The sequence below is a fragment of the Taudactylus pleione genome, unplaced genomic scaffold (assembly GCF_031769625.1).
Source record: "Taudactylus pleione unplaced genomic scaffold, aTauple2 ptg000330l, whole genome shotgun sequence".
Classification (NCBI taxonomy): domain Eukaryota; kingdom Metazoa; phylum Chordata; class Amphibia; order Anura; family Myobatrachidae; genus Taudactylus; species Taudactylus pleione.
The window spans coordinates 346,542-368,897 of NW_028284731.1; the positions used below are offsets into that span (position 1 = coordinate 346,542).

Sequence of the window (22,356 nt, forward strand, 5' to 3'; positions counted from 1 at the left end):
ACTGCACCCTGCATCACACCTCGCAGGCAATGGAGATTATAATGGTGATATGAAGCCTTGCAGTGAGTAACTCATCCTCCCCATATCAGCACAAACAGAGTCTGTATATATCTTTTGCTACTGTTCAAGCATTTCAAACCCACTATCCAGTGTAAAGCATCTGTGAGACTTTTGGAGGGAGTCAGGAATAAACAACAGCCATTTATTCAATTGAGTTCATTAAGGACCGATAAAAGACAGGAGACATTAACTTTGTCACTTGGTACAGTCTAATTGCAGCACTGCTAGGAGAATTAATACCTGCAACCACAGTAATTATCCCGGGCACCGTTTGCAAACATTGACTTCTATTTAGACAATCTCTTGCATGCAACAGAAGGGTAGACAAAATTGTCCTTGTTTGTGCACAAACTAACGGAAGGTTATTCTTGCTTCACACTTACCAGTATGTGTGAATGCTATGTAATATGTATGCCTGCATTTAGGGGGTCATTCAGACCCACTCACAAGCGGCAGTACGCTCGCAAGTGGGTCGATGTTCCCCACTGCGCATGTGCACGATGGAGGGAGCTCCATCGTGCGCATGCGCGAGACCCGGACTGCGACAGCCAAGCTGTTGCTCCGGGTCTCGCACCAAAGGGGGCGTGCTGTCGATGTTGATTGACAGCACGCCCCCTTAGGTGGGCGTGCCTGCCAGACGGAGGCATTCCCATGGGAACGCCTACCGTCTGAAGCCGGCCCCACTGACATCACTAGTGATGTCAGTGGGAGTGATTTTGGCTCTGATAGAGCCAAAATCACTCCAGGGCTTGTGGCAGGGAGACCCTACCACACGGTCTCCGTCGCAAGTCCGATGGTCGCGATGGTCAAGACCATCGCGACCATCTTTTTGGACGCTCGTATATGCTGTGGGTGGTGACCCACAGCTATACGAGCATCCAGGAGGACGCTCTATTTTAATGGAGGAGGGCCCTGATTCAGAGCGAGCGCTCTGGTCAGAGCGTTCGGCTCTGAATCAGGCCCTTAATCCCTTGTTTTGCAGTCTGATCTGAAGTTCCAGCGTTCCCGCTCAAATAGAACTTTATGGATGCAAAGGTCATTTGCTTGTTCAAAGTGTATAATAAGAATTGTATTTCTAATTGCTGAACCATAATAATTGTCATAAAACTTGATATTTACATTGTTATTTGACAATAAATTATTGCATTGTCTGTAAATTCCTTTGGTAAAATACTTTTGTTGCCTGTAATAACGCCCGATGACTGACAAGAACCAAGGGATAAACCAGACGGGTAAGGTACCCTTTGTATCACACCACACTCAGGGTCGTTAGTAAAAAGTGGTTACCACAACTTGGTGTCCGCGAACAGGATCGAAGCAAACTACAATAGACAAGATGTCAGAACCCCAATCTCCTACACCAACGTCAGGCCAAAGATTGAAACAGATTACAACCGACCAGATGTCAGAACCCCAATCTTCGACAATAACGTCAGGCCGAAGATTTTTACCTGCAACAAATGCCTCACCCAACAGAAGGAGGTTACCAATGACAGAGACTTCACCTATTACCATGCCGTATTATTTTGGGGCCCCATGGCTACTGATGTACTCGGGAGATGCACATACACCAGATATGAGTACATTCAAAGCATTTAAAGACAAAATTCAGTCTATGTTTAGGCTATACCCACTGAGCGACGTGCAAAGAGTAGAGATCTTGCGTGGACTGAAAGGGCCTGCACGACGTGAGGTCAAAGCGTGGTCTGATACACAACACGAAGCGGTGGAAGCCATATTTAAAAAATTAGCCAGCATCTTTGACTCACGCTCCCTGTCAGAACTTAAAGGTCGTCTTTATGCTAGAAAACAAAAACCTCAGGAGTCATTAAGGGAGTTTGCCCTGGGCCTATAGGAAGCCATGTGTACAATTCAAGCCTTAGAACCACGAGAGGCAGAACAAGAAGATGAAACCCTCATCAACTTATTTATTGAAGGGGCGCAAGGAGAAGCGACACGTTCCCAATTGAGAATTTGGAGACGTCAGAATCCGGAATGCTCTTTCTCTGAGTTTAAGGAGGAGGTGTTGCAGATCCTTGGTCTAAACCAGAATGCCGACCCTGAAGGTCACGAATCTTTAGAACATTTAGAAGATGAGAACTGGGGTGAGGTCAGCCAAATCCTGAGACCTGAACCCCTAACTCCTAAGGGGACGGCAACACAAGAAGTACAGTCTGGTCACGATCCGATTGGAGTTCTTACAAGTAAAATCACAGAGTTAATGCAAAATATGTCAGAACTGGGTCGAGAGGTGAAAGAGATCCATCATGAACAAGCTGGAGCCAGGCGCAGAGAGTGGCACCAAGACCATGACAGGAGAAACCGATCAAACTGGGATATCCTACGAGATTGAGGTCGATGCACAACAGATCAATTCGACTCATAAGGGAGGCCCATCTGCAGAGGTTGCCGGCAAAGCGGCCACATTGAACGCTATTGCATCCAGAGAGAGCCTGAGGACCAGCCCACAGCAGTGACAGAAAGAATGGGTCTACAAATGGAGGAAGGGCAACCCAGAGATGCGAGTTCGAGCCCAGTAATACAGAACCAAATAAAATTTGTGAACACGCTAACTGCAGAGAATGTTACATCAATCAGTGCAAGAAGGATTACAGGGAATGTTGTATGGTTCCACGTGCGATGAGGATATGGATTCATCAACCGGGATGACATCAAGGAAGACGTGTTCGTCCATTATACAGCTATCAAAAAGAACAATCCGAGGAAGTACCTCCGCAGTTTGGGAGAGCGAGAGACGGTACAGTTTGATATTGTTGAGGGAAGAAATGGCCTGCTGGCAGCAAATGTGACCGGTCCTGGTGGCTTTCCAGTTCAAGGCAGCAGATATGCAACAGTTCGCAAGCGTTATTGGCACCATTCACATCACAGAGGTTCTCCATGTCATTACCAGCAAGACTACCACTATTCCAAACATAGAGAGGAACCTAGAGAAGCGGAAAGTGTGGTAGAAAGTACAAATCAGCAATGACCTTACCAGACAAATCGCAACCTAACACCCTATTTACTGAGATCATATGGACACAGACAAAAATACCTTGATGACAAAGTGGAGAGTGAACTATCAGAAAGAACAGACGAACAATTTGTGGAGAACCTGGGTGAGACAGTGCAGCAGGGTTGGAGGAACATAGGGAGGACACGACTTTCTCCAGAGCCAGTACCCGAGAGTGAATCTAGAGTGGAAAATATTCATACTAGTATGGCCTACCTCAATCAGGCAAATTTAAGTACCACTGACCGGGAAAGAGACATTGAAAGGGTGATTCACATGGCCACAACAGAGGGATCGGGGTCCCTTAAATCCCATAGCCCAGATATGATTAAGTCATGGTTGGAGTCTAATGTCCCTGTAGATACCCCTAATGAAGATAAAGGGGTCGTGACATCTCTTTCTCCAGACGAACATGGCCCAAATAGTGGGTACACCACTATAAGTGGTGAGGAGTTCATGTTTAGGGTGCAGCAGGCTATATGCAGATCTAGAAAGCGCAACAAAGGTGTTTTACCACTAGGATAGAGTGTACCTGGATGATGATGTTTATAAACACTGTTACATAAACTTGTTGGTATGGGCCGATGCCTGGGGACAGGCATCATTTAAGCGGGGAATTATGTGGCACCCCAGTATTTAAATAGAGAGAAAAAGCCCTTTCTTCCACCTAACTAGTTATTGGTTATATGTAACTTCATATATGTACATATTAAATGGTGAAAAGAAGTACTGTTGTGAATATATATAAATATCTGTATTATGGTACAGTGATGGTGCTTTACTGCTGTGTGTTTATGTCAATTAACAACCCCTTAAACAAGGACATAATGGCACTTTCCATTGAACTTAGTGTAATAAACTTGCAGGAGAGGTCATGTGATCAGGACTCTTCCAACTGAGTTTTAGGGGGAACTCTCTCCTGTTTAGTTAATGAGAGCCCAGAGTGAGAGAGGAGCAGGAAGGCAGCCTGACCTGTGAACTGAGGAGGCGGAGTCTGTTAGGTGGGAAGACAGAGCTGTGAGGAGAGCTGGAGTGTCTAGAAGGAGTCTGAGCCTGCTATCCGGATGGCTGAAGTGTAGAGCAGGTCCTGTCAGAATCTTGGATCACTGCACCCTGCATCACACCTCGCAGGCAATGGAGATTATAATGGTGATATGAAGCCTTGCAGTGAGTAACTCATCCTCCCCATATCAGCACAAACAGAGTCTGTATATATCTTTTGCTGCCGTTCAAGCATTTCAAACCCACAATCCAGTGTAAAGCATCTGTGAGACTTTTGGAGGGAGTCAGGAATAAACAACAGCCATTTATTCAATTGAGTTCATTAAGGACAGATAAAAGACAGGAGACATTAACTTTGTCACTTGGTACAGTCTAATTGCAGCACTGCTAGGGGAATTAATACCTGCAACCACAGTAATTATCCCGGGCACCGTTTGCAAACATTGACTTCTATTTAGACAATCTCTTGCATGCAACAGAAGGGTAGACAAAATTGTCCTTGTTTGTGCACAAACTAACGGAAGGTTATTCTTGCTTCACACTTATCAGTATGTGTGAATGCTATGTAATATGTATGCCTGCATTTACGGGGTCATTCAGACCCACTCGCAAGCGGCAGTACGCTCGCAAGTGGGTCGATGTTCCCCACTGTGCATGCGCACGATGGAGGGAGCTCCATCGTGCGCATGCGCGAGTCCCAGACTGCGACAGCCAAGCTGTCGCTCCGGGTCTCGCACCAAAGGGGGCGTGCTGTTGATGTTGATTGACAGCACGCCCCCTTAGGTGGGCGTGCCTGCCAGACGGAGGCATTCCCATGGGAACGCCTACCGTCTGAAGCCGGCCCCACTGACATCACTAGTGATGTCAGTGGGAGTGATTTTGGCTCTGATAGAGCCAAAATCACTCCAGGGCTTGTGGCAGGGAGACCCTACCACAGGGTCTCCGTCGCAAGTCCGATGGTCGCGATGGTCAAGACCATCGCGACCATCTTTTTGGACGCTCGTATATGCTGTGGGTGGTGACCCACAGCTATACGAGCGTCCCGGAGGACGCTCTATTTTAATGGAGGTGGGCCCTGATTCAGAGCGAGCGCTCTGGTCAGAGCGTTCGGCTCTGAATCAGGCCCTTAATCCCTTGTTTTGCAGTCTGATCTGAAGTTCCAGCGTTCCCGCTCAAATAGAACTTTATGGATCCAAAGGTCATTTGTTTGTTCAAAGTGTATAATAAGAATTGTATTTCTAATTGCTGAACCATAATAATTGTCATAAAACTTGATATTTACATTGTTATTTGACAATAAATTATTGCATTGTCTGTAAATTCCTTTGGTAAAATACTTTTGTTGCCTGTAATAACGCCCGATGACTGACAAGAACCAAGGGATAAACCAGATGGGTAAGGTACCCTTTGTATCACACCACACTCAGGGTCGTTAGTAAAAAGTGGTTACCACAACTTGGCGTCCGCAAACAGGATCGAAGCAAACTACAATAGACAAGATGTCAGAACCCCAATCTCCTACACCAACGTCAGGCCAAAGATTGAAACAGATTACAACCGACCAGATGTCAGAACCCCAATCTTCGACAATAACGTCAGGCCGAAGATTTTTACCTGCAACAAATGCCTCACCCAACAGAAGGAGGTTACCAATGACAGAGACTTCACCTATTACCATGCCGTATTATTTTGGGGCCCCATGGCTACTGATGTACTCGGGAGATGCACGTACACCAGATACGAGTACATTCAAAGAATTTAAAGACAAAATTCAGTCTATGTTTAGGCTATACCCACTGAGCGACGTGCAAAGAGTAGAGATCTTGCGTGGACAACTGAAAGGGCCTGCACGACGTGAGGTCAAAGCGTGGTCTGATGCACAACACGAAGCGGTGGAAGCCATATTTAAAAAATTAGCCAGCATCTTTGACTCACGCTCCCTGTCAGAACTTAAAGGTTGTCTTTATGCTAGAAAACAAAAACCTCAGGAGTCATTAAGGGAGTTTGCCCTGGGCCTACAGGAAGCCATGCGTACAAATCAAGCCTTAGAACCACGAGAGGCAGAACAAGAAGATGAAACCCTCATCAACTTATTTATTGAAGGGGCGCAAGGAGAAGCGACACGTTCCCAATTGAGAATGTGGAAACGTCAGAATCCGGAATGTTCTTTCTCTGAGTTTAAGGAGGAGGTGTTGCAGATCCTTGGTCTAAACCAGAATGCCGACCCTGAAGGTCACGAATCTTTAGAACATTTAGAAGATGAGAACTGGGGTGAGGTCAGCCAAATCCTGAGACCTGAACCCCTAACTCCTAAGGGGCCGGCAACACAACAAGTACAGTCTGGTCACGATCCGATTGGAGTTCTTACAAGTAAAATCACAGAGTTAATGCAAAATATGTCAGAACTGGGTCGAGAGGTGAAAGAGATCCATCATGAACAAGCTGGAGCCAGGCGCAGAGAGTGGCACCAAGACCATGACAGGAGAAACCGATCAAACTGGGATATCCTACGAGATTGAGGTCGATGCACAACAGATCAATTCGACTCATAAGGGAGGCCCATCTGCAGAGGTTGCCGGCAAAGCGGCCACATTGAACGCTATTGCATCCAGAGAGAGCCTGAGGACCAGCCCACAGCAGTGACAGAAAGAATGGGTCTACAAATGGAGGAAGGGCAACCCAGAGATGCGAGTTCGAGCCCAGTAATACAGAACCAAATAAAATTTGTGAACACGCTAACTGCAGAGAATGTTACATCAATCAGTGCAAGAAGGATTACAGGGAATGTTGTATGGTTCCACGTGCGATGAGGATATGGATTCATCAACCGGGATGACATCAAGGAAGACGTGTTCGTCCATTATACAGCTATCAAAAAGAACAATCCGAGGAAGTACCTCCGCAGTTTGGGAGAGCGAGAGACGGTACAGTTTGATATTGTTGAGGGAAGAAATGGCCTGCTGGCAGCAAATGTGACCGGTCCTGGTGGCTTTCCAGTTCAAGGCAGCAGATATGCAACAGTTCGCAAGCGTTATTGGCACCATTCACATCACAGAGGTTCTCCATGTCATTACCAGCAAGACTACCACTACTCCAAACATAGAGAGGAACCTAGAGAAGCGGAAAGTGTGGTAGAAAGTACAAATCAGCAATGACCTTACCAGACAAATCGCAACCTAACACCCTATTTACTGAGATCATATGGACACAGACAAAAATACCTTGATGACAAAGTGGAGAGTGAACTATCAGAAAGAACAGATGAACAATTTGTGGAGAACCTGGGCGACACAGTGCAGCAGGGTTGGAGGAACATAGGGAGGACACGACTTTCTCCAGAGCCAGTACCCGAGAGTGAATCTAGAGTGGAAAATATTCATACTAGTATGGCCTACCTCAATCAGGCAAATTTAAGTACCACTGACCGGGAAAGAGACATTAAAAGGGTGATTCACATGGCCACAACAGAGGGATCGGGGTCCCTTAAATCCCATAGCCCAGATATGATTAAGTCATGGTTGGAGTCTAATGTCCCTGTAGATACCCCTAATGAAGATAAAGGGGTCGTGACATCTCTTTCTCCAGACGAACATGGCCCAAATAGTGGGTACACCACTATAAGTGGTGAGGAGTTCATGTTTAGGGTGCAGCAGGCTATATGCAGATCTAGAAAGCGCAACAAAGGTGTTTTACCACTAGGATAGAGTGTACCTGGATGATGATGTTTATAAACACTGTTACATAAACTTGTTGGTATGGGCCGATGCCTGGGGACAAGCATCATTTAAGCGGGGAATTATGTGGCACCCCAGTATTTAAATAGAGAGAAAAAGCCCTTTCTTCCACTTAACTAGTTATTGGTTATATGTAACTTCATATATGTACATATTAAATGGTGAAAAGAAGTACTGTTGTGAATATATATAAATATCTGTATTATGGTACAGTGATGGTGCTTTACTCCTGTGTGTTTATGTCAATTAACAACCCCTTAAACAAGGACATAATGGCACTTTCCATTGAACTTAGTGTAATAAACTTGCAGGAGAGGTCATGTGATCAGAACTCTTCCAACTGAGTTTTAGGGGGAACTCTCTCCTGTTTAGTTAATGAGAGCCCAGAGTGAGAGAGGAGCAGGAAGGCAGCCTGACCTGTGAACTGAGGAGGCGGAGTCTGTTAGGTGGGAAGACAGAGCTGTGAGGAGAGCTGGAGTGTCTAGAAGGAGTCTGAGCCTGCTATCCGGATGGCTGAAGTGTAGAGCAGGTCCTCTCAGAATCTTGGATCACTGCACCCTGCATCACACCTCGCAGGCAATGGAGATTATAATGGTGATATGAAGCCTTGCAGTGAGTAACTCATCCTCCCCATATCAGCACAAACAGAGTCTGTATATATCTTTTGCTGCTGTTCAAGCATTTCAAACCCACAATCCAGTGTAAAGCATCTGTGAGACTTTTGGAGGGAGTCAGGAATAAACAACAGCCATTTATTCAATTGAGTTCATTAAGGACAGATAAAAGACAGGAGACATTAACTTTGTCACTTGGTACAGTCTAATTGCAGCACTGCTAGGGGAATTAATACCTGCAACCACAGTAATTATCCCGGGCACCGTTTGCAAACATTGACTTCTATTTAGACAATCTCTTGCATGCAACAGAAGGGTAGACAAAATTGTCCTTGTTTGTGCACAAACTAACGGAAGGTTATTCTTGCTTCACACTTATCAGTATGTGTGAATGCTATGTAATATGTATGCCTGCATTTACGGGGTCATTCAGACCCATTCGCAAGCGGCAGTACGCTCGCAAGTGGGTCGATGTTCCCCACTGCGCATGCGCACGATGGAGGGAGCTCCATCGTGCGCATGCGCGAGACCCAGACTGCGACAGCCAAGCTGTCGCTCCGGGGTCTCGCACCAAAGGGGGCGTGCTGTCGATGTTGATTGACAGCACGCCCCCTTAGGTGGGCGTGCCTGCCAGACGGAGGCATTCCCATGGGAACGCCTACCGTCTGAAGCCGGCCCCACTGACATCACTAGTGATGTCAGTGGGAGTGATTTTGGCTCTGATAGAGCCAAAATCACTCCAGGGCTTGTGGCAGGGAGACCCTACCACAGGGTCTCCGTCGCAAGTCCGATGGTCGCGATGGTCAAGACCATCGCGACCATCTTTTTGGACGCTCGTATATGCTGTGGGTGGTGACCCACAGCTATACGAGCGTCCCGGAGGACGCTCTATTTTAATGGAGGTGGGCCCTGATTCAGAGCGAGCGCTCTGGTCAGAGCGTTCGGCTCTGAATCAGGCCCTTAATCCCTTGTTTTGCAGTCTGATCTGAAGTTCCAGCGTTCCCGCTCAAATAGAACTTTATGGATCCAAAGGTCATTTGTTTGTTCAAAGTGTATAATAAGAATTGTATTTCTAATTGCTGAACCATAATAATTGTCATAAAACTTGATATTTACATTGTTATTTGACAATAAATTATTGCATTGTCTGTAAATTCCTTTGGTAAAATACTTTTGTTGCCTGTAATAACGCCCGATGACTGACAAGAACCAAGGGATAAACCAGATGGGTAAGGTACCCTTTGTATCACACCACACTCAGGGTCGTTAGTAAAAAGTGGTTACCACAACTTGGCGTCCGCGAACAGGATCGAAGCAAACTACAATAGACAAGATGTCAGAACCCCAATCTCCTACACCAACGTCAGGCCAAAGATTGAAACAGATTACAACCGACCAGATGTCAGAACCCCAATCTTCGACAATAACGTCAGGCCGAAGATTTTTACCTGCAACAAATGCCTCACCCAACAGAAGGAGGTTACCAATGACAGAGACTTCACCTATTACCATGCCGTATTATTTTGGGGCCCCATGGCTACTGATGTACTCGGGAGATGCACGTACACCAGATACGAGTACATTCAAAGAATTTAAAGACAAAATTCAGTCTATGTTTAGGCTATACCCACTGAGCGACGTGCAAAGAGTAGAGATCTTGCGTGGACAACTGAAAGGGCCTGCACGACGTGAGGTCAAAGCGTGGTCTGATGCACAACACGAAGCGGTGGAAGCCATATTTAAAAAATTAGCCAGCATCTTTGACTCACGCTCCCTGTCAGAACTTAAAGGTTGTCTTTATGCTAGAAAACAAAAACCTCAGGAGTCATTAAGGGACTTTGCCCATGGCCTACAGGAAGCCATGCGTACAAATCAAGCCTTAGAACCACGAGAGGCAGAACAAGAAGATGAAACCCTCATCAACTTATTTATTGAAGGGGCGCAAGGAGAAGCGACACGTTCCCAATTGAGAATGTGGAGACGTCAGAATCCGGAATGTTCTTTCTCTGAGTTTAAGGAGGAGGTGTTGCAGATCCTTGGTCTAAACCAGAATGCCGACCCTGAAGGTCACGAATCTTTAGAACATTTAGAAGATGAGAACTGGGGTGAGGTCAGCCAAATCCTGAGACCTGAACCCCTAACTCCTAAGGGGACGGCAACACAAGAAGTACAGTCTGGTCACGATCCGATTGGAGTTCTTACAAGTAAAATCACAGAGTTAATGCAAAATATGTCAGAACTGGGTCGAGAGGTGAAAGAGATCCGTCATGAACAAGCTGGAGCCAGGCGCAGAGAGTGGCACCAAGACCATGACAGGAGAAACCGATCAAACTGGGATATCCTACGAGATTGAGGTCGATGCACAACAGATCAATTCGACTCATAAGGGAGGCCCATCTGCAGAGGTTGCCGGCAAAGCGGCCACATTGAACGCTATTGCATCCAGAGAGAGCCTGAGGACCAGCCCACAGCAGTGACAGAAAGAATGGGTCTACAAATGGAGGAAGGGCAACCCAGAGATGCGAGTTCGAGCCCAGTAATACAGAACCAAATAACATTTGTGAACACGCTAACTGCAGAGAATGTACATCAATCAGTGCAAGAAGGATTACAGGGAATGTTGTATGGTTCCACGTGCGATGAGGATATGGATTCATCAACCGGGATGACATCAAGGAAGACGTGTTCGTCCATTATACAGCTATCAAAAAGAACAATCCGAGGAAGTACCTCCGCAGTTTGGGAGAGCGAGAGACGGTACAGTTTGATATTGTTGAGGGAAGAAATGGCCTGCTGGCAGCAAATGTGACCGGTCCTGGTGGCTTTCCAGTTCAAGGCAGCAGATATGCAACAGTTCACAAGTGTTATTGGCACCATTCACATCACAGAGGTTCTCCATGTCATTACCAGCAAGACTACCACTACTCCAAACATAGAGAGGAACCTAGAGAAGCGGAAAGTGTGGTAGAAAGTACAAATCAGCAATGACCTTACCAGACAAATCACAACCTACCACCCTATTTACTGAGATCATATGGACACAGACAAAAATACCTTGATGACAAAGTGGAGAGTGAACTATCAGAAAGAACAGACGAACAATTTGTGGAGAACCTGGGCGAGACAGTGCAGCAGGGTTGGAGGAACATAGGGAGGACACGACTTTCTCCAGAGCCAGTACCCGAGAGTGAATCTAGAGTGGAAAATATTCATACTAGTATGGCCTACCTCAATCAGGCAAATTTAAGTACCACTGACCAGGAAAGAGACATTGAAAGGGTGATTCACATGGCCACAACAGAGGGATCGGGGTCCCTTAAATCCCATAGCCCAGATATGATTAAGCCATGGTTGGAGTCTAATGTTCCTGTAGATACCCCTAATGAAGATAAAGGGGTCGTGACATCTCTTTCTCCAGACGAACATGGCCCAAATAGTGGGTACACCACTATAAGTGGTGAGGAGTTCATGTTTAGGGTGCAGCAGGCTATATGCAGATCTAGAAAGCGCAACAAAGGTGTTTTACCACTAGGATAGAGTGTACCTGGATGATGATGTTTATAAACACTGTTACATAAACTTGTTGGTATGGGCCGATGCCTGGGGACAGGCATCATTTAAGCGGGGAATTATGTGGCACCCCAGTATTTAAATAGAGAGAAAAAGCCCTTTCTTCCACTTAACTAGTTATTGGTTATATGTAACTTCATATATGTACATATTAAATGGTGAAAAGAAGTACTGTTGTGAATATATATAAATATCTGTATTATGGTACAGTGATGGTGCTTTACTCCTGTGTGTTTATGTCAATTAACAACCCCTTAAACAAGGACATAATGGCACTTTCCATTGAACTTAGTGTAATAAACTTGCAGGAGAGGTCATGTGATCAGAACTCTTCCAACTGAGTTTTAGGGGGAACTCTCTCCTGTTTAGTTAATGAGAGCCCAGAGTGAGAGAGGAGCAGGAAGGCAGCCTGACCTGTGAACTGAGGAGGCGGAGTCTGTTAGGTGGGAAGACAGAGCTGTGAGGAGAGCTGGAGTGTCTAGAAGGAGTCTGAGCCTGCTATCCGGATGGCTGAAGTGTAGAGCAGGTCCTCTCAGAATCTTGGATCACTGCACCCTGCATCACACCTCGCAGGCAATGGAGATTATAATGGTGATATGAAGCCTTGCAGTGAGTAACTCATCCTCCCCATATCAGCACAAACAGAGTCTGTATATATCTTTTGCTGCTGTTCAAGCATTTCAAACCCACAATCCAGTGTAAAGCATCTGTGAGACTTTTGGAGGGAGTCAGGAATAAACAACAGCCATTTATTCAATTGAGTTCATTAAGGACAGATAAAAGACAGGAGACATTAACTTTGTCACTTGGTACAGTCTAATTGCAGCACTGCTAGGGGAATTAATACCTGCAACCACAGTAATTATCCCGGGCACCGTTTGCAAACATTGACTTCTATTTAGACAATCTCTTGCATGCAACAGAAGGGTAGACAAAATTGTCCTTGTTTGTGCACAAACTAACGGAAGGTTATTCTTGCTTCACACTTATCAGTATGTGTGAATGCTATGTAATATGTATGCCTGCATTTACGGGGTCATTCAGACCCATTCGCAAGCGGCAGTACGCTCGCAAGTGGGTCGATGTTCCCCACTGCGCATGCGCACGATGGAGGGAGCTCCATCGTGCGCATGCGCGAGACCCAGACTGCGACAGCCAAGCTGTCGCTCCGGGGTCTCGCACCAAAGGGGGCGTGCTGTCGATGTTGATTGACAGCACGCCCCCTTAGGTGGGCGTGCCTGCCAGACGGAGGCATTCCCATGGGAACGCCTACCGTCTGAAGCCGGCCCCACTGACATCACTAGTGATGTCAGTGGGAGTGATTTTGGCTCTGATAGAGCCAAAATCACTCCAGGGCTTGTGGCAGGGAGACCCTACCACAGGGTCTCCGTCGCAAGTCCGATGGTCGCGATGGTCAAGACCATCGCGACCATCTTTTTGGACGCTCGTATATGCTGTGGGTGGTGACCCACAGCTATACGAGCGTCCCGGAGGACGCTCTATTTTAATGGAGGTGGGCCCTGATTCAGAGCGAGCGCTCTGGTCAGAGCGTTCGGCTCTGAATCAGGCCCTTAATCCCTTGTTTTGCAGTCTGATCTGAAGTTCCAGCGTTCCCGCTCAAATAGAACTTTATGGATCCAAAGGTCATTTGTTTGTTCAAAGTGTATAATAAGAATTGTATTTCTAATTGCTGAACCATAATAATTGTCATAAAACTTGATATTTACATTGTTATTTGACAATAAATTATTGCATTGTCTGTAAATTCCTTTGGTAAAATACTTTTGTTGCCTGTAATAACGCCCGATGACTGACAAGAACCAAGGGATAAACCAGATGGGTAAGGTACCCTTTGTATCACACCACACTCAGGGTCGTTAGTAAAAAGTGGTTACCACAACTTGGCGTCCGCGAACAGGATCGAAGCAAACTACAATAGACAAGATGTCAGAACCCCAATCTCCTACACCAACGTCAGGCCAAAGATTGAAACAGATTACAACCGACCAGATGTCAGAACCCCAATCTTCGACAATAACGTCAGGCCGAAGATTTTTACCTGCAACAAATGCCTCACCCAACAGAAGGAGGTTACCAATGACAGAGACTTCACCTATTACCATGCCGTATTATTTTGGGGCCCCATGGCTACTGATGTACTCGGGAGATGCACGTACACCAGATACGAGTACATTCAAAGAATTTAAAGACAAAATTCAGTCTATGTTTAGGCTATACCCACTGAGCGACGTGCAAAGAGTAGAGATCTTGCGTGGACAACTGAAAGGGCCTGCACGACGTGAGGTCAAAGCGTGGTCTGATGCACAACACGAAGCGGTGGAAGCCATATTTAAAAAATTAGCCAGCATCTTTGACTCACGCTCCCTGTCAGAACTTAAAGGTTGTCTTTATGCTAGAAAACAAAAACCTCAGGAGTCATTAAGGGACTTTGCCCATGGCCTACAGGAAGCCATGCGTACAAATCAAGCCTTAGAACCACGAGAGGCAGAACAAGAAGATGAAACCCTCATCAACTTATTTATTGAAGGGGCGCAAGGAGAAGCGACACGTTCCCAATTGAGAATGTGGAGACGTCAGAATCCGGAATGTTCTTTCTCTGAGTTTAAGGAGGAGGTGTTGCAGATCCTTGGTCTAAACCAGAATGCCGACCCTGAAGGTCACGAATCTTTAGAACATTTAGAAGATGAGAACTGGGGTGAGGTCAGCCAAATCCTGAGACCTGAACCCCTAACTCCTAAGGGGACGGCAACACAAGAAGTACAGTCTGGTCACGATCCGATTGGAGTTCTTACAAGTAAAATCACAGAGTTAATGCAAAATATGTCAGAACTGGGTCGAGAGGTGAAAGAGATCCGTCATGAACAAGCTGGAGCCAGGCGCAGAGAGTGGCACCAAGACCATGACAGGAGAAACCGATCAAACTGGGATATCCTACGAGATTGAGGTCGATGCACAACAGATCAATTCGACTCATAAGGGAGGCCCATCTGCAGAGGTTGCCGGCAAAGCGGCCACATTGAACGCTATTGCATCCAGAGAGAGCCTGAGGACCAGCCCACAGCAGTGACAGAAAGAATGGGTCTACAAATGGAGGAAGGGCAACCCAGAGATGCGAGTTCGAGCCCAGTAATACAGAACCAAATAACATTTGTGAACACGCTAACTGCAGAGAATGTTACATCAATCAGTGCAAGAAGGATTACAGGGAATGTTGTATGGTTCCACGTGCGATGAGGATATGGATTCATCAACCGGGATGACATCAAGGAAGACGTGTTCGTCCATTATACAGCTATCAAAAAGAACAATCCGAGGAAGTACCTCCGCAGTTTGGGAGAGCGAGAGACGGTACAGTTTGATATTGTTGAGGGAAGAAATGGCCTGCTGGCAGCAAATGTGACCGGTCCTGGTGGCTTTCCAGTTCAAGGCAGCAGATATGCAACAGTTCACAAGTGTTATTGGCACCATTCACATCACAGAGGTTCTCCATGTCATTACCAGCAAGACTACCACTACTCCAAACATAGAGAGGAACCTAGAGAAGCGGAAAGTGTGGTAGAAAGTACAAATCAGCAATGACCTTACCAGACAAATCACAACCTACCACCCTATTTACTGAGATCATATGGACACAGACAAAAATACCTTGATGACAAAGTGGAGAGTGAACTATCAGAAAGAACAGACGAACAATTTGTGGAGAACCTGGGCGAGACAGTGCAGCAGGGTTGGAGGAACATAGGGAGGACACGACTTTCTCCAGAGCCAGTACCCGAGAGTGAATCTAGAGTGGAAAATATTCATACTAGTATGGCCTACCTCAATCAGGCAAATTTAAGTACCACTGACCAGGAAAGAGACATTGAAAGGGTGATTCACATGGCCACAACAGAGGGATCGGGGTCCCTTAAATCCCATAGCCCAGATATGATTAAGCCATGGTTGGAGTCTAATGTTCCTGTAGATACCCCTAATGAAGATAAAGGGGTCGTGACATCTCTTTCTCCAGACGAACATGGCCCAAATAGTGGGTACACCACTATAAGTGGTGAGGAGTTCATGTTTAGGGTGCAGCAGGCTATATGCAGGTCTAGAAAGCGCAACAAAGGTGTTTTACCACTAGGATAGAGTGTACCTGGATGATGATGTTTATAAACACTGTTACATAAACTTGTTGGTATGGGCCGATGCCTGGGGACAGGCATCATTTAAGCGGGGAATTATGTGGCACCCCAGTATTTAAATAGAGAGAAAAAGCCCTTTCTTCCACTTAACTAGTTATTGGTTATATGTAACTTCATATATGTACATATTAAATGGTGAAAAGAAGTACTGTTGTGAATATATATAAATATCTGTATTATGGTACAGTGATGGTGCTTTACTGCTGTGTGTTTATGCCAATTAACTACCCCTTAAGCAAGGACATAATGGCACTTTCCATTGAACATGGAAGTTCTAATTGCAAGTTTATTATTAGAGTGTAATAAACTTGCAGGAGAGGTCATGTGATCAGTACTCTTCCAACTGAGTTTTAGGGGGAACTCCCTCCTGTTTAAGTTAATGAGAGCCCAGAGTGAGAGAGGAGCAGGAAGGCAGCCTGACCTGTGAACTGAGGATCGGAGTCTGTTAGGTGGGAAGACAGAGCTGTGAGGAGACCTGGAGTGTCTAGATGGAGTCTGAGCCTGCTATCCGGATGGCTGAAGTGTAGAGCAGGTCCTGTCAGAATCTTGGATCACTGCACCCTGCATCACACCTCGCAGGCAATGGAGATTATAATGGTGATATGAAGCCTTGCAGTGAGTAACTCATCCTCCCCATATCAGCACAAACAGAGTCTGTATATATCTTTTGCTACTGTTCAAGCATTTCAAACCCACAATCCAGTGTAAAGCATCTGTGAGACTTTTGGAGGGAGTCAGGAATAAACAACAGCCATTTATTCAATTGAGTTCATTAAGGACAGATAAAAGACAGGAGACATTAACTTTGTCACTTGGTACAGTCTAATTGCAGCACTGCTAGGAGAATTAATACCTGCAACCACAGTAATTATCCCGGGCACCATTTGCAAACATTGACTTCTATTTAGACAATCTCTTGCATGCAACAGAAGGGTAGACAAAATTGTCCTTGTTTGTGCACAAACTAACGGAAGGTTATTCTTGCTTCACACTTACCAGTATGTGTGAATGCTATGTAATATGTATGCCTGCATTTAGGGGGTCATTCAGACCCACTCACAAGCGGCAGTATGCTCGCAAGTGGGTCGATGTTCCCCACTGCGCATGTGCACGATGGAGGGAGCTCCATCATGCGCATGCGCGAGACCCGGACTGCGACAGCCAAGCTGTTGCTCCGGGTCTCGCACCAAAGGGGGCGTGCTGTCGATGTTGATTGACAGCACGCCCCCTTAGGTGGGCGTGCCTGCCAGACGGAGGCATTCCCATGGGAACGCCTACCATCTGAAGCCGGCCCCACTGACATCACTAGTGATGTCAGTGGGAGTGATTTTGGCTCTGATAGAGCCAAAATCACTCCAGGGCTTGTGGCAGGGAGACCCTACCACAGGGTCTCCGTCGCAAGTCCGATGGTCGCGATGGTCAAGACCATCGCGACCATCTTTTTGGACGCTCGTATATGCTGTGGGTGGTGACCCACAGCTATACGAGCATCCAGGAGGACGCTCTATTTTAATGGAGGAGGGCCCTGATTCAGAGCGAGCGCTCTGGTCAGAGCGTTCGGCTCTGAATCAGGCCCTTAATCCCTTGTTTTGCAGTCTGATCTGAAGTTCCAGCGTTCCCGCTCAAATAGAACTTTATGGATCCAAAGGTCATTTGCTTGTTCAAAGTGTATAATAAGAATTGTATTTCTAATTGCTGAACCATAATAATTGTCATAAAACTTGATATTTACATTGTTATTTGACAATAAATTATTGCATTGTCTGTAAATTCCTTTGGTAAAATACTTTTGTTGCCTGTATTAACGCCCGATGACTGACAAGAACCAAGGGATAAACCAGATGGGTAAGGTACCCTTTGTATCACACCACACTCAGGGTCGTTAGTAAAAAGTGGTTACCACAACTTGGCGTCCGCGAACAGGATCGAAGCAAACTACAATAGACAAGATGTCAGAACCCCAATCTCCTACACCAACGTCAGGCCAAAGATTGAAACAGATTACAACCGACCAGATGTCAGAACCCCAATCTTCGACAATAACGTCAGGCCGAAGATTTTTACCTGCAACAAATGCCTCACCCAACAGAAGGAGGTTACCAATGACAGAGACTTCACCTATTACCATGCCGTATTATTTTGGGGCCCCATGGCTACTGATGTACTCGGGAGATGCACGTACACCAGATAGGAGTACATTCAAAGAATTTAAAGACAAAATTCAGTCTATGTTTAGGCTATACCCACTGAGCGACGTGCAAAGAGTAGAGATCTTGCGTGGACTGAAAGGGCCTGCACGACGTGAGGTCAAAGCGTGGTCTGATACACAACACGAAGCGGTGGAAGCCATATTTAAAAAATTAGCCAGCATCTTTGACTCACGCTCCCTGTCAGAACTTAAAGGTCGTCTTTATGCTAGAAAACAAAAACCTCAGGAGTCATTAAGGGAGTTTGCCCTGGGCCTACAGGAAGCCATGTGTACAATTGAAGCCTTAGAACCACGAGAGGCAGAACAAGAAGATGAAACCCTCATCAACTTATTTATTGAAGGGGCGCAAGGAGAAGCGACACGTTCCCAATTGAGAATTTGGAGACGTCAGAATCCGGAATGCTCTTTCTCTGAGTTTAAGGAGGAGGTGTTGCAGATCCTTGGTCTAAACCAGAATGCCGACCCTGAAGGTCACGAATCTTTAGAACATTTAGAAGATGAGAACTAGGGTGAGGTCAGCCAAATCCTGAGACCTGAACCCCTAACTCCTAAGGGGACGGCAACACAACAAGTACAGTCTGGTCACGATCCGATTGGAGTTCTTACAAGTAAAATCACAGAGTTAATGCAAAATATGTCAGAACTGGGTCGAGAGGTGAAAGAGATCCATCATGAACAAGCTGGAGCAAGGCGCAGAGAGTGGCACCAAGACCATGACAGGAGAAACCGATCAAACTGGGATATCCTACGAGATTGAGGTCGATGCACAACAGATCAATTCGACTCATAAGGGAGGCCCATCTGCAGAGGTTGCCGGCAAAGCGGCCACATTGAACGCTATTGCATCCAGAGAGAGCCTGAGGACCAGCCCACAGCAGTGACAGAAAGAATGGGTCTACAAATGGAGGAAGGGCAACCCAGAGATGCGAGTTCGAGCCCAGTAATACAGAACCAAATAAAATTTGTGAACACGCTAACTGCAGAGAATGTTACATCAATCAGTGCAAGAAGGATTACAGGGAATGTTGTATGGTTCCACGTGCGATGAGGATATGGATTCATCAACCGGGATGACATCAAGGAAGACGTGTTCGTCCATTATACAGCTATCAAAAAGAACAATCCGAGGAAGTACCTCCGCAGTTTGGGAGAGCGAGAGACGGTACAGTTTGATATTGTTGAGGGAAGAAATGGCCTGCTGGCAGCAAATGTGACCGGTCCTGGTGGCTTTCCAGTTCAAGGCAGCAGATATGCAACAGTTCGCAAGCGTTATTGGCACCATTCACATCACAGAGGTTCTCCATGTCATTACCAGCAAGACTACCACTACTCCAAACATAGAGAGGAACCTAGAGAAGCGGAAAGTGTGGTAGAAAGTACAAATCAGCAATGACCTTACCAGACAAATTGCAACCTACCACCCTATTTACTGAGATCATATGGACACAGACAAAAATACCTTGATGACAAAGTGGAGAGTGAACTATCAGAAAGAACAGACGAACAATTTGTGGAGAACCTGGGCGAGACAGTGCAGCAGGGTTGGAGGAACATAGGGAGGACACGACTTTCTCCAAAGCCAGTACCCGAGAGTGAATCTAGAGTGGAAAATATTCATACTAGTATGGCCTACCTCAATCAGGCAAATTTAAGTACCACTGACCGGGAAAGAGACATTGAAAGGGTGATTCACATGGCCACAACAGAGGGATCGGGGTCCCTTAAATCCCATAGCCCAGATATGATTAAGTCATGGTTGGAGTCTAATGTCCCTGTAGATACCCCTAATGAAGATAAAGGGGTCGTGACATCTCTTTCTCCAGACGAACATGGCCCAAATAGTGGGTACACCACTATAAGTGGTGAGGAGTTCATGTTTAGGGTGCAGCAGGCTATATGCAGATCTAGAAAGCGCAACAAAGGTGTTTTACCACTAGGATAGAGTGTACCTGGATGATGATGTTTATAAACACTGTTACATAAACTTGTTGGTATGGGCCGATGCCTGGGGACAGGCATCATTTAAGCGGGGAATTATGTGGCACCCCAGTATTTAAATAGAGAGAAAAAGCCCTTTCTTCCACCTAACTAGTTATTGGTTATATGTAACTTCATATATGTACATATTAAATGGTGAAAAGAAGTACTGTTGTGAATATATATAAATATCTGTATTATGGTACAGTGATGGTGCTTTACTGCTGTGTGTTTATGTCAATTAACTACCCCTTAAACAAGGACATAATGGCACTTTCCATTGAACTTAGTGTAATAAACTTGCAGGAGAGGTCATGTGATCAGAACTCTTCCAACTGAGTTTTAGGGGGAACTCTCTCCTGTTTAGTTAATGAGAGCCCAGAGTGAGAGAGGAGCAGGAAGGCAGCCTGACCTGTGAACTGAGGAGGCGGAGTCTGTTAGGTGGGAAGACAGAGCTGTGAAGAGAGCTGGAGTGTCTAGAAGGAGTCTGAGCCTGCTATCCGGATGGCTGAAGTGTAGAGCAGGTCCTCTCAGAATCTTGGATCACTGCACCCTGCATCACACCTCGCAGGCAATGGAGATTATAATGGTGATATGAAGCCTTGCAGTGAGTAACTCATCCTCCCCATATCAGCACAGAGTCTGTATATATCTTTTGCTGCTGTTCAAGCATTTCAAACCCACAATCCAGTGTAAAGCATCTGTGAGACTTTTGGAGGGAGTCAGGAATAAACAACAGCCATTTATTCAATTGAGTTCATTAAGGACAGATAAAAGACAGGAGACATTAACTTTGTCACTTGGTACAGTCTAATTGCAGCACTGCTAGGAGAATTAATACCTGCAACCACAGTAATTATCCCGGGCACCGTTTGCAAACATTGACTTCTATTTAGACAATCTCTTGCATGCAACAGAAGGGTAGACAAAATTGTCCTTGTTTGTGCACAAACTAACGGAAGGTTATTCTTGCTTCACACTTATCAGTATGTGTGAATGCTATGTAATATGTATGCCTGCATTTACGGGGTCATTCAGACCCACTCGCAAGCGGCAGTACGCTCGCAAGTGGGTCGATGTTCCCCACTGCGCATGCGCACGATGGAGGGAGCTCCATCGTGCGCATGCGTGAGACCCGGACTGCGACAGCCAAGCTGTCGCTCCGGGTCTCGCACCAACGGGGGCGTGCTGTCGATGTTGATTGACAGCACGCCCCCTTAGGTTGGCGTGCCTGCCAGACGGAGGCATTCCCATGGGAACGCCTACCGTCTGAAGCCGGCCCCACTGACATCACTAGTGATGTCAGTGGGAGTGATTTTGGCTCTGATAGAGCCAAAATCACTCCAGGGTTTGTGGCAGGGAGACCCTACCGCAGGGTCTCCATCGCAAGTCCGATGGTCGCGATGGTCAAGACCATCCAGCTCCAACATTCCCTCTCAAATAGAACTTTATGGATCCAAAGGTCGTTTGCTTGTTCAAAGTGTATAATAAGAATTGTATTTCTAATTGCTGAACCATACTAATTGTCATAAAACTTGATATTTACATACTTTTGTTGCCTGTAATAACGCCTGACGACTGACAAGAACCAAGGGATAAACCAGATGGGTAAGGTACCCTTTGTATCACACCACACTCAGGGTCGTTAGTAAAAAGTGGTTACACTAACCCTCCCCGTTAGTGCAAAACCTGTCTCCTCCCTTCATGCCTAAACCTAACCCCCCTTTAGAGCCTAACCCTAATCCCCCCTAGGGGTGCCTAACCCTAAACTCCCCCCCATAACCTAATGCTAACTCCACTATGGTGCCTAAACCTAACCCTCCTCCCCCAGTGGCTAACATCTAAGACGCCCCAGACTTATCTTGTTCGGGCTGGCGTCTGTTTGTGTTCTGGCATTGGGATTAGATAGGCGTCGGTATTTCACCGCCTATCATAAATCCTGTCTCAGACTTCCAATGTTGGGATTCAGACC

At 46.1% G+C, this 22,356-nt stretch overlaps 4 pseudogenes; all 4 read left to right on the plus strand.

The window, feature by feature from the left end:
• The first annotated feature begins 5,574 nt into the window (after positions 1–5,574).
• On the plus strand, positions 5,575–7,230 carry LOC148509163 (uncharacterized; annotated as a pseudogene).
• A 2,526-nt stretch (positions 7,231–9,756) lies between these two features.
• Positions 9,757–11,411, plus strand: LOC148509164 (uncharacterized; annotated as a pseudogene).
• A 2,526-nt stretch (positions 11,412–13,937) lies between these two features.
• LOC148509165 (uncharacterized) lies at positions 13,938–15,593 on the plus strand (annotated as a pseudogene).
• A 2,554-nt stretch (positions 15,594–18,147) lies between these two features.
• LOC148509166 (uncharacterized) lies at positions 18,148–19,800 on the plus strand (annotated as a pseudogene).
• The last annotated feature ends 2,556 nt before the right edge of the window (positions 19,801–22,356 follow it).